Source organism: Neophocaena asiaeorientalis, unplaced genomic scaffold (genome assembly GCF_003031525.2).
Source record: "Neophocaena asiaeorientalis asiaeorientalis breed wild unplaced genomic scaffold, Neophocaena_asiaeorientalis_V1.1 scaffold689, whole genome shotgun sequence".
Classification (NCBI taxonomy): domain Eukaryota; kingdom Metazoa; phylum Chordata; class Mammalia; order Artiodactyla; family Phocoenidae; genus Neophocaena; species Neophocaena asiaeorientalis.
The window spans coordinates 2273984-2286835 of record NW_020175666.1 but is presented as its reverse complement, the minus strand read 5'-3'; positions in this window follow the sequence as shown (position 1 = coordinate 2286835).

The following is a 12852-nucleotide window of genomic DNA, read 5'->3' as shown; positions in this document are numbered from 1 at the left end:
CTGGCCACAGTCCTGGCTGCCTTTTGGTGCTTTGAACCCCATTCTGCAAGCAAAGGTCTTTGGAATTAGAGTGGACTCCAAAGGAACTCATTTGTAGGTTGGACAGAGCCAATTAGATTCTTTTTATCTTCAAGAATCTCACTAAGAAACTAAATTAGTTGATAACTAGGAGCTTAAGTGAGGAGGGGGTGGTCACAGAGATCTGTGCTAGGTAGCCATGTCTTCCATGAGCACTCAGATGCAGAGAACAACACTGGTGGGGGCAAGGAGGATTCTTTCTTTCTTTCTTTCTTTCTTTCTTTCTTTCTTTCTTTCTTTCTTTCTTTCTTTCTTTCTTTCTTTCTTTCTCTTGCTTTCTTGCTTTTCTTTCTTCCTTCCTTCCTTTCTTTCTCTCTCTTTCTTTCCTTCTTTCTTTCTTTCTCTTTCTTTCTTTCTTGCTTTCTTGCTGTTCTTTCTTTCTTTCTTTCTTTCTTCCATCCTTTCTTTCTCTATCTCTTTCTTCCTTCCTTCCTTCCTTCCTTCTTTCCTTTCTTCCTTCTTTCTTTCTTTCTTTCTTTCTTTCTTTCTTTCTTTCTTTCTTTCTTTCTTTTCTTTCTTTCTTTCTTTCCTTCTTTCCTTCTTTCCTTCTTTCCTCATTCACTGAGAACCTGCTATGCACCATACCCTCTTCTGGACACAAGTGATACAACAGTGACTAAAACACAGCCCCTTTCCTCATAGAGCCTACTTTCTACTGAGGCAAAGGAGAGACGTAAAATAATTAAACACACACTATGCGCTCAGGCAGTAATAAGTGCTATGAAGGAAAAGAAGGCCACTGGGGCCATAGAGATTGATGGGGTTGAGAGGCTGCTGTTTTAGATCAGAGGGACAGGGAAGGTGAAACAAGGGAACAATCCCTGTAGCTGTCTAGGAGGAAAGAATGAAGGGGGTGGCTGAGAGGATTAGGGACAAGGCCTCCTGTGGTCGTAGAGAAATGCAGAGAAGGATTCTTTAGAGATCTGGCTGTCCTTACTGTCCTTGGGTTCTGTGAGATACCCTGCTATACATCTAATGAATTACCCCTTTTTGCTTAAGCCAGTTTGAGTGCCTTTCGTTTTCTTGTAGTTAACAGATTTCAAAGTCATCTACAAATCCACAAGGTGAGTCTGAAGCAGTTACAAGCTACCTAGAATTTCTGTCAAGGCTCCCTAGTCAGAGCGCGTGGCTCTTTATCTCCACCTGGTGCCAATATTCTGAAGGTGCAGGAGCCTTAACAAAGGAGCGAAAACCAGTCTGTGAGCACAGTAGATGACAAGAGATAATAAATGTAACTGTTTCTTATCCCCAGTTTTAGCAAATTTTAAAAATGGAAGAAATTATATTCTTGAAAACATTAAAAGTATATTTATTCATGTCAAGATTATCCCATTTCATCTGTAGGATTCCGGGAAACTTGGAGATATTAGTTGTGATTTCTTTGAACTGAGGGCAAGAGCTGGTCCCATCTTGGAGTCAGGTCGTACGGATCACTCTTGATGGCTCTGAATGATTCTGCGTGTGAGCCTGGGGTACAGTTTATTCCTGGCCTTTTGCTTTCACTCTAGCTAGAGAACCAACCAGTAAGCTGGGATCTCTCTAGAACTGTGTGGATCCCCAAGATGCACATGTAATTAAATGTCAAAAAGGAATATAGGGGCTTCCCTGGTGGCGCAGTGGTTGAGAATCCGCCTGCCGATGCAGGGGACACGGGTTCGTGCCCCAGTCCAGGAAGATCCTACATGCCGCGGAGCGGCTGGGCCCGTGAGCCATGGCCGCTGAGCCTGCGCGTTCGGAGCCTGTGCTCCACAACGGGAGAGGCCACAACAGCGAGAGGCCCGCATACAGCAAAAAAACAAACAAAAGGAATATAAGTAACACTGTAGCTTGAGGCTCTGACTGCTCTTGGACTTGTGTTTAAGGAAATAGTATTTGCTGAGTACTCTGTTGCCAGACACTGAACATATAGTATCTTCTTCGATCCCTAAGGAATTACCCCTGTTGTAAAGATGGGGAAACAATTGCAGAGAGTAAGCAGCTTGCTGGATCAGTCAAATTCTGGGTTGCAAGCTCCAGAAGATTGCTCTGGCTGGTAAAGCAGAAACAGGATACTAAAAGGATTTGGGGAAGCTCACAGAGAACCAGGGCCAAGCTTCCAGAGGTATGCCTGCAGTTGCACTGCAGAACTGGTCTGATGAGCAGACCACGGCCACTCTTACAGAGGACTAGATGCCAGGATATGCACCACTGCCATTTTTGTGCAGGTACTCGGCTAGACTGCTTCTGCTATTTTTGCAAGCCCCATTCCTCTTTTGTGCCAGAAATTCAGCTTTTCAGCTGTCATGACTCCCACTGCCCTCTGTCCCTTCTTTCTTGTCTCATCAGCTTCCATGTAAAAATTTGGCCAAGTGGTCTGACCAGGAGAGCATAAATCTGGGCTGCAGCTGCAAGGGAGGCTAGGAAAGGAAGTGCTGGTGTTTTTCAACTCCTCTGAAAGGCTGCTTCCACTCCTTATCAGGGAGGGAATTCCCCCCAAATGGAAAGGGGTTCAGATGGGGGCAGCCAAACACAGTCACATGCCCTCCAGAGTTGCCAATACGACATGACCAGTGAGGGCTGGGGTTGGCGTCTCTTTCCAGAGCCCACTACTTCACAGTCCTTCTTTCTGTCCATCAAATGGAAGGAGATGCTTGCTTTTAAAAAATTCATCAAACAAATATAGTATTGAGTATTTTCGTCATGTCACAAAGTGGTGGAGGAGGGGTGCCAAGGTCAAAGGACACAGTCCTTGCCCTCAAGGTGATAGCTTATCGAGCCATCATCACCTGATCATGGGTGGCAGTGATGGATGACTAGTATATTGATTACCTTCTGTACCAGGTGCTTTGTATCTGTTGTTTCTAAATCCTGACAACAACCCTGCAAGGAGACATTCGTAATGTCACTTTTTTTCAGATGATAACACTGGCGCACAGAAAGGCTGTATAACATGCCCACGTGACACAATTAAGAAGCAGCAGATCCCAGACTACAACCAGAGGTCTGTGTGGCCAACTCCAACCTGGGGACAACTGGGGGACAGAGGGATTCAGTGGCTTGGCAAAAGTCTGCAGCTGATGGCAGAGGTAGGCTTAGAACCGAGGCCTCCGACTCCAGTGTCTGTGTGCTTAGCTGCTAAGCCAAGCTGGCTTGACAGCAGCTGTGCTCACGTCACACCAGGTGTAGGCTGACCTGACCCTCTTTGCCTTCATTGTTCTGAATGCCTTTTATTCAGTCTTGAGGTTTTAAAACTTGTCCTTTCTAGTCCCATGGTTTTGAGGGATGCTGTCCACCTCAGGTGATTCCAGGAGGTAGGGTTGTGTCACTAAAACCAGATCACCCAGAGACACTCTGAGGACCAGGGCATCGGCCAGCTGAGCGTGAAGGTCACTTCCCCATCTGACTTTCCACGAGGAGGGCTCATCCCTAGAGTGTATGACTCCTTCTTGAGAGAAGCTCTTGATTTTAACTCTCCTCTGTGAGGCTGATGGGTTCTATGACCTCAGGGCAGTCACTCCGACTGCTGGGATGAGTTCCTTCCCTAAAGGACAAGGACAGGCTGCTTTTTTAAAACAAAGAATTGCTGCATTAAAGCAAACTGTTAACATGTACACACAAATGGTAAAGCTTAAATATTGAAGTCATAGCAAACAAATGGCAATTCAATATCCAGGGTTGGTGGACAGCATGCTTGAGACGGGGTAGCACCAGATCAGACTCCCATGGTGGACAGGGCGTCTTCAGAGGTGAGGGGCCCTGGGATGGGCTGCTGGTGGTGATTAACTCCCTAATGAGGAAAAAGGACTTTTGAAGGAGGGGCATGAGCAGAGCCTTGGTGGGGGATGACGTGAGTGACATTATGAGGACGCGCCTCCCAACTGGACAGGTCTGGCAGCACTGAGGGTAGAGCAGAGGGTACTCCGAGAGAGGTCATGAGAGGCTGAGGGAAGGATACTCCGAGAGAGGTCATGAGAGGCTGAGGGAAAGAGACAGAATTAGAGGAACTGGTTCTTTACATCTTTCTCTCCCACCTTCCACCACTGATCCAGCTTTCACCACGGTTATGTAGCCTTAGCTTTCATCTTGTTCTTTAATGCGCCCATGCTCTGTATGTAAGTGCTTAAACATTATCACTGTTGTTGTCTGAGCACCACTGGACCATTTCTATTCAGCTCCTGCAAATATGAGCCCATACCATCTCCTCCCACTTCAACTCACACACACACACACACACACACACACACACACACACACACACACACACACTCACACCCGTGAAAACCTCAGAGCCTTTTGCTGCACCCTGGGGATTGCGTTGTCTTTGAGAGACCAAAGAGAAAAACCCATCAGCTGTCAAAGATTTTAATTATTTATTTTTAATTACATAAGCAATGCATGAATATGTCTGGTTGTAAAAAATTCACACAATACATGTAAAAGTAAAGTCTCCTCCAAGTGACGAATTTTAAATAGTTCTGGTCCTTACGTGTCAGATCATAGGTCTGCGTGGAACAGTTCTGGGGGATGTGGGTGAACCGGGCAGGGGTTTAAGGCAGCTGGAGCCTTCGTTATACAGGGAAGGGTAGGGAAGCCGGCGTCACTTGTTAATGAAACAGGAGTGGTCTCTAGTTGAACCTATCCTTTCTGTTTAGAAGCTGTGGACTTTGCCAGGAATGTGTTCTTAGATTTTCGCAGTTTTCTTTTCAAGGAGTGAGGAAGAGGGGACATGGGCTCCTGCACCTCTGTAGAGATTCACCCTTTTCTCTAACATGTGCTGCTTTAAGGCAGCCAGCATCAGAGGCAAATGTTTGGCACCCTGGCCCACTGGCTTCTCTCCAGAGGGCCACCTTCCCGGTTCAGGCAGAAGAAAGAGAATCATCCTCACACATCCCCTGTCCCATGTGACTTAGTGAAGGAATTTCTCAATATTGGTTCACACCCTCCTTGAGTTTAAGGGACCTGGACATGCTTGGCCATAGCAAGCAGGAAGACTTTTGTCAAATAAATCTCTTCTCATCAACATTTTATCAGTGGGTATTTTCCTATGACTCAATAAAACCCCGTAGACATTGGCTGCAGAACCAAATGCAGATGAGTAAAGGATTTAGGAGGAGGAATAAGAAATGCATTGAATCCAAGAGAGACTGAAGTGGAAAGGATCTTAGAGACAATCAACTGAGTTCCTCACTTTACAGGTGAAGACGTCGAAGACCAGAGAAATTTGGTCTAATGCTCCAAGTCCCATAGGCAGGATTAGAAGCAGAGGGAGAGCCAGGATTCCCAGTTCCAGACTCAAGGCAGTGCTTTGTCCCTTACCCCAGATTTGGAATTCAAGCTGCCACTGAGATTTACCTACAGGACCTGGGCAGGTGACAACAGTTCTTGGTCCCAGTTGCCTCATGGCTCCTATCTACCTTAGAGTAGCACTGCTAAGAGCATCACATGAAATAATGACTGTTAAGTGCCATGCAAATCGCCAAGCAATTTTCAAGTACAAAGAGTGAACTGCATTTCAGTTATGGACAAGACAAACGTTCTTAATTAGTCAACGCTCATCACCTAGCTGAATAAACATTGTTGGAAATCTGGCCAGCAAGGTTTGCTTTTTAGTTTTGTTCCGTGTTTTGAAGTTCCCTAGAAACTTGGTTATAGACTGAGTGTTGTATGATCTTAGGAAGTTATTTTTAATTCAGTTAGGTGTGATCACGGTGTCGTGGTTATGCCCAGGATGCCATTAATTTCGGGGACTCTGTGATGAAGTGTTTCTGGGTTATTGTTTAGGTGTTCTGTATCATGTCTGTAATTTACTTTTTAACGGTTCAGCAATTATAGATGCATGCTTGTGTGTGTACACACATATATGGCAAAATGTTAATTTTTGAATCTTGGTGGGAGGTATCTTATACGCCTGGCTGTTGAGTAGACTATCATCCTAACTTCCTGTGTGTTTAACAATGTTTATAGTAAAATGACTAGTAAAACAAGTTTTCCAGGTGATCCTGATTCCCTCTAATGGTTTGAGCCCACTGATGTGGAGCTGTGAGCCACTGACCAATGACGATATGTGAGTGAAAAAATCTTTTAAATTCCCTGCTTGGTGTCTTGTCAGAATTGGCATCACTTTTCCTCAGCAATACTGGTGAGGTTCTATTTCCCGTTGCTCTGTCTGAGTCATCTATAAGACCAAAGTATTGAAATAATAAACCATCTTCAACATTTCCAGGAAGACCTAAGAGGTGATACGGACTCGATTTGAAGATATTGACTAGTCCAGCGGTTCCCAAACTTAGGTGCCTAGAAACATCACCCACAGAATTTCAGCAGGCTTAGGACAAGACACAGGCATCTGATTTAACAGATAGAGGTAATTCTAATGTACATCAGAGGTAATTCTAATGCACATCTAGGTTTGAGACCCACATTTTAGACCACAATGACCACAAAGCCAAGGTCATAGGTTTGATTCCCAACTGAAGAGCTATTTAACTTTGCAGAAAGAAAAGTTCTGTTCCTTAAAGATATCCTGCACACCTTACTCTGTTCTGTCATTTTAAAATAGGGGTCCTGGTGGGAAAAAAATGAAAAAAGGGAACCAGGACAAAGAAGGTGAATGGATCAGAGCAATTTACTATTGTAAACCCATATACGATTTTTTTCCCTTCTCATGAAAACCTGCTACATTCTACTGTAGAGGTGACTGCATTTTGTTGATGGGTGAAAAGAGGCCTTTGTTCGTCGTTCTCTGACTGCCAAGTGTATTCCTACCTCAGGAATTTTGGATGAAGAGGTAAAAATGTCTTGTCAGTATCAGTGAATTATGATCCAAATGAATCGTGCTTTTGATGAAAAACACTTGATGCACACTTACCCGGAATGCCTGAAAGGAGAAACTGAACCTTGGGAGACAGAAAAATGAACACTCCCCCCTCACCCAACTACCTTTATTACGAACATTTTCTGGGACTTCCTACACCCCCATAAAGGAAGCCAGGGGCTGCCCTTTGGTGCAGCCCTGGTTTCTTGCAGCAAGAACCAGCAGTATCCTTCATTAGCACACCACAAAGCAGCTTTCCGTGTTCTTATGTAATATGTCTTTGCAGCTTAAACCCTTAATTACAGAGATGTCATCAAGAAAAGTTTGCCAAGGAAGAGGATGCCCGGTTTAATTAAAAAGATCTTTAATAGTTATTAAGGAAAACAATTTGGAATTCAGGCCTGAGAGCAGTGCTGAGGGAAGAAATCACTGAGAGGAACTTTGCCATCTCTCTGGGTAATGGATTTTAACCCTTTGATCTGCATTGCTTCAAATCCCTGGGACAGTGGTGCAGGGGGATGGGGAGGGATGCTTATTTATCACTCATCACTTTTGAATCTACCTTCCAGATCCCAGAGGCAGGTCTGCCTTACATACAAAAAGCCCAGCCTTTGTGGAATGCAGTTGTCCTGGCAATCAAAGGAAATGGAAAACCATTATAAATTGAAAATCTACTACCTCATAAGTATGAGCTATTTCTTTTTCCCAAGAGATGCATTATTTCTCCCAGAGGATTTGTGCTTGGACTGTGCATCAGGTGTCTTTTTCTATTACCGCGCAAACCCTCCTTCTTCGGATCAAGCCAGAAAAAAGGAATTTGGCTCTTTGGAGCACACGAGAAATATTATTTTCAGTTGTCTCATGAAAATGATGACACCAAGGGTGAAACAGCCAGAGGATGGGCAAAATAAATTGCCTGTGGTGTAGAGGGGCTGCAAAAGGGAAAGAATTTTTATTTGAAAAGAACAACATTCTACCAGCAGGGGGATGGTTTTAATATCATCGTCTGATGCACCCCAGCTGAGTTCAAATGCTAAAAGCACTTGTCAAACAATCTCTGTTTAATTAATATTTGTACAGCACTTAATGAGGGAAACTGAAGACAGGTGAGCAGTATGGCCACAAAAACGACTTTCCTGTTGCAATGTAGCTCGTTCTCAGGTGGACTGAAGCGCCTCTACCTGGAACTCCTATCATTACTCAATGGAAACTCAACAGAAAGGATGAACCAGATCTTTGGGCACTCAACCTGCATCCTAACCACCAGCTTGCACTTTCTTGAAGGGTTGGGAACAGGCTTGTATTTATTTATATTACTCACAGCAAATCGCCCAGAATCTGTGCCCACAATGTCTCTGTTGATTGCTGATTACCTGGAAACTTCTGGGCTCGTTAGCCCCCAAAATGTCTCCGTTCCCTGTTTCACTTGGTCTATTGAACCTAGTGAGGGGTGTCACTTGGGAGAATTGGGGGTTCGGGGTAGATGCGTTGTAATGCAAGCTCTACCGATGAACTTGTTGTCTTGCTGGAAATAGATCAGGTAGCTTCTCTGAGCTCTACTTTCCTCAATTACAAAATAAGAAGCATTGAACTAGATGGTCTCCAAGGCCCCTTCTGACTCTAACAGAGTCTGCTCCACTATTTCCCCTTTGTCTTGGCTGGGTGTATCTGTTCTAAGTTAGTAGACTGTTGGTAAACAGGAAATAGTGCTTATTGAAACATTTGTGGCTGAAGTACCGGTTGTAAACTGGCGAGCAGGAGGCTGGATCCAGTCTGCAGACCTGTTTAGTTTAGCCCACCTAATTTTTCGGAGAGGGGGTGGGAATTGAATTAGTTAACAACAGTTAAAATCCAGGCGATATCACGAAGTTGGACTTGTGTTTCTTTTGAGAAGTTGGAAAACTCTGGTACCGCTTCATCTTCATTGGCAATGATCTGCTTCCTTGTGAGTCCTACATGGACCCAACCCCTTCCCGCTGTGTCCTCAACAAGAAGGTTGAATGTCAGTTTCATTGTTTTCATTGATCTCATACCATTTCACTCATTCATGGCCCACGGAGTTATGTGGGTAGAGGAAGAGAGGGTTGGAGGGATAATTAGAGTCTGATGTCAGGAACCTCCTGACCTTTGAAGAGACATCTGTGCCAGGAGCCTGGCTGCTTCCTGAGATGTGTGAGCTGCTAGGTGGATAAAGTTCCTTCAGTTGGGTGGATAGAATCAGACAGCCTTTGACTGATATGGGCAACACAATGATTTCCCATTTAAAGCCAGTGAGATTTGTCTACATTGTCTCTCCTTTGAAGAAATGTTTTGATTATCGTTCACTCAGAATTGTGCCCCACAGGAACATTTAGGCTATCCCACACTCAGCACACCCACAGAAGAACTTGAACAGCAAAGACCCTTTTGTCACCTAAGGACATCAATCTTTTTTTAGCAACATCACTGGAGTCCTCCTGTCCATTACAGTGGCCATCTAATTTATTGCCTAAAATATGAATTTCTTGAAAGTGAAAGGGGGCACTATTAATAATTATGCCAGAAAAATAGGAATAAACCAGGACTGCAAACTGGGGCATGTAGTCACCCTGCTCAATGTGCAACACCCACTAATGACTTGATCACAAAATCTGCTACCGGCCATAGCAGCTTGTCCTGGGAACCAGATTTGTCCCATTTCCACCCCTGGGCCTGCGTGGCTCCTCTCCTGTTGAAATTCCTGCCAGATTGGAGAGGACTCACCCTGTTTCCATTCCTTCCAGGATTTGAGCTCTCCAGCCCCCTTCTACCTTTCACTGATGCCTCCAAACTTAAGCCTGCCAAGAAGGACTGTCTTTGATTTGTCACAGATGATGCAGGTGGTGATGAGATGTGGCTGTGTGAACTCTGGGTCCTGGGGAATGAATGATATCTGTCTTCGGATCCCTCCATTTCTTCTTCTGCCCCTGCTCCCCTCTTTCCTGCCACGTAATTCAGGTTAAAGAATTTTCCTCTCCTTTTCTTTAAGCTAATTGGGTCATCCCTTCATGCTGCTAGAACTTTACATCTTCTATGTGGGAGAGGTGGTCCGTGGCTCAGGTCACTGCAGGACACCACCACTGAAGATCAAACCATTTTCACAACCAGCAAAGGCATATCATTGCAGCAATAGTGAGTTTTATACTTGGCATTTGAGTGAGGAACAAAGAAAGTTTGGGGGCACTTCAAATAATGAAAGAAAGGAGCAGGCTTTTGAAATGCAAAGATATAAATCCCTTTCCAGGAAGCAAATTATACCGTGGTACATAAGGAAAAAAAAAGGGAGGCGGGGTTGAGGGTAGTAGGATTGTGAAAGGAGGTGTTTAATGGTTGGAGAAAGATCCAGAAAGGTGAGTCTCAGATCCCTTAGATAAAGCCACCCATCTACGTGGCGAGGATAAGAGGAAAAGTCGGCGGCTGGCTTTATTCTTTTGACAAAGATGCACCAGTGTGGCAGAGAGAGGAAGTAAGAAGGTTGGTAACAGCTCATTCTCATTTACCACACAGCCTAAACTATTCTATCACTCACTTTATAAAAAGGCCTCGCAGGAGACTCGGGACATACAGTTTGACAGAGTCTACAGTGGCAAGGAAAAAGGGGAGGAACACGGAGAGAAAGGGAGCTGATGTATTATTTACAGGTGAATAAAGAACTTGAATAAAGCAGGCTACAGGATCAGGCCCAAAGAACCTGTGTCTGTACGACTGTGGAATAGAGACAGACATCTCTGAATTCCTGCTGCTGCCCCTTTTGCTGCTGGAGACCCTTTCCAGTGCTGGGCCCGTATGCGTGTGTCTCAGCTCATCGCCGTGCTCCAGTCTGCCCTGCTCTCAGTTACATTTCCCTGCGGCCCAGAAGGGGTAAAGCCCTCACCGGGAAGCTGCCGGGCCTCTGTGGGTACAGTCTCATCAGGCTGGGCACAGAGGGCATCTCACTGGTGGTGGCAGGTCTAATAAGCATGCAGATGGAAGACACGCATGCATACGCACACTCTCACTGAAGTCATGCAGTGGGCAGAGAGCAGGGATATGGGGGATCAGATCCGAAAGGAACAAAAGGCTGCAGCCTCTGCAGTGAGCTGAGTGAGAGTGACAGGAGGACAGCTAAAGGCAACCAGAAGCAAAGTGTGAAAACCCACAGCAAAAGGCACCGGAGAGCATATGCACCGGACTTCACAGCTTCCTCCCATTCCGGGCTTACATTGGCTCCATGTTACACAGCTTTCTGGGCCCGTAATGGGTTTTATTCCACAGTTTTTATACTAACACGAATGACTCACATCTGCTCCAATACCCAATGCACTCTCTAATGACTTCGGCTGCTAGGAGAGAACTTGCCAACGACAGGAGTGGCCAAAAAGAGTCCCAGTTCAGGGATGAGGAAGGCTACAACCCCATACGTGTGAGCTGGAAGGCCTTTGAGAGGGTATGACGTTAGGAATGGGGAAACAGACCCCGAGATATCAGGAATTTGCTCCAGACTATAGAGACCAGAGGTCGATCCGTTTTAGGGCACCAGGATAGTACTAATTCAGAATGGTCTTATTTTTCTTATTTTCCTGCTGTGTTAAATCTTTTGCTAGGAGCTTTTCTTCCCCATATAGGCTGTGATGAGAAAAAAGTAACTTGGATTAATCACCAATGATAGCTAATCCCCCACTGGGATTAACTGTGCTCTGCATTACTTAAGGTGGATATTAAAGTTTTAAATATCCGGGGGACCCCTGAATAGGCTGGGAGAGACTTAAAGGGCTGGACCCTGCAGAGAGACTCACCTGGCTTCCAGATGTTTGAAGTCCCAACTGAAATCAGTTTCAACCCTAATGACAGTGACTGGCTTGACAACCCAGAATAATATGCCTTTTGGCTGGATCAGGTAATGACACTTGGCAAAACTGGATTCCCTTCACAGCTCTCATAGGCCCAGGGAATCTTCTCCACTTGAATGGAGGACAAAATAGTAATCAAGAAGCAAGCATCTTGGAAGGCAGTCCCTGCTGCCCCAGGCATCACAGGCCCCGTAGGGAGCTGCCCTGGGAGACCCAAGGCCTCAGTTTCCCCAGGTGCCAAACAGCACAAAGCACCTTACACCCTCAGCAGCAGGTGGTGTGGTGCTGCGCCGTCTCTAAAGCTTGGCGGTGGCGTTGTGTAACTGTTCGCCATCTGTTACTCAGAAGCAGCATCACAGAGCGCTGAGCAGTGGACTACGGTGCTGCGGCTCCTGCCTGGAGCCGACAGCACCTCAGCGGCTTGCCTGGGGCTCCCCTGCACAGCCTGCCGCAGAGCACTTTGCAGGCCCCAGCCTGCAGGTCCAGGGTAAGGCTCCTGGAAGGATCCAGGAAGCTCAAGATGCTGCAGAGAGGGGTCCTCTTGCTGCTGCCCCCACCCCTCCCATGACCATGATGTACCTGGACCTTTGCCCAGCCAAAGTAGTGGCTGGGAAGCCTACCTCAAACTTTCAGAGTTCTAATAAAGGCAGATCCTGGACCATCCCCAGGGTTCTGTGTGACGGTCTGAGAGCTCAGCTGAATCTTGAGCTGGGCCGGCAAGAGTGCTCAGCTTTTCTGGGCTGTTTGATTTCCACCTTTGTTCCCAACCAAAAACTTCTCATCTATAGCCTGGCCGAGAACACTCTGGGGCTATGAGAAAGGACTGCCCTGTGACTGAAAGACAAGGTACCAAACACAGGGGTTTTCAGCAGATTCCTCCATTTCTGACTCCACTTTTTGCTGACTCCATCTTACTGGAGAGTGAATTCTGGAGCCGTGCTTCACACCTGCGCTACCTCCCCATGCTGAGCTCTGTAGGGAGAGGCAGGGAGGATGATGGCGACAGTATAGATGCATCTTTCACCTCCCCAGGCAACTTGATGAGATAAGCATCCCTCCAACTCAGGCGCGACAGACGTAATAGGGCACTGTTCCCCAGGGAGAGCAAGGTTTCTTTCTTTCCCTCTTTGAGGG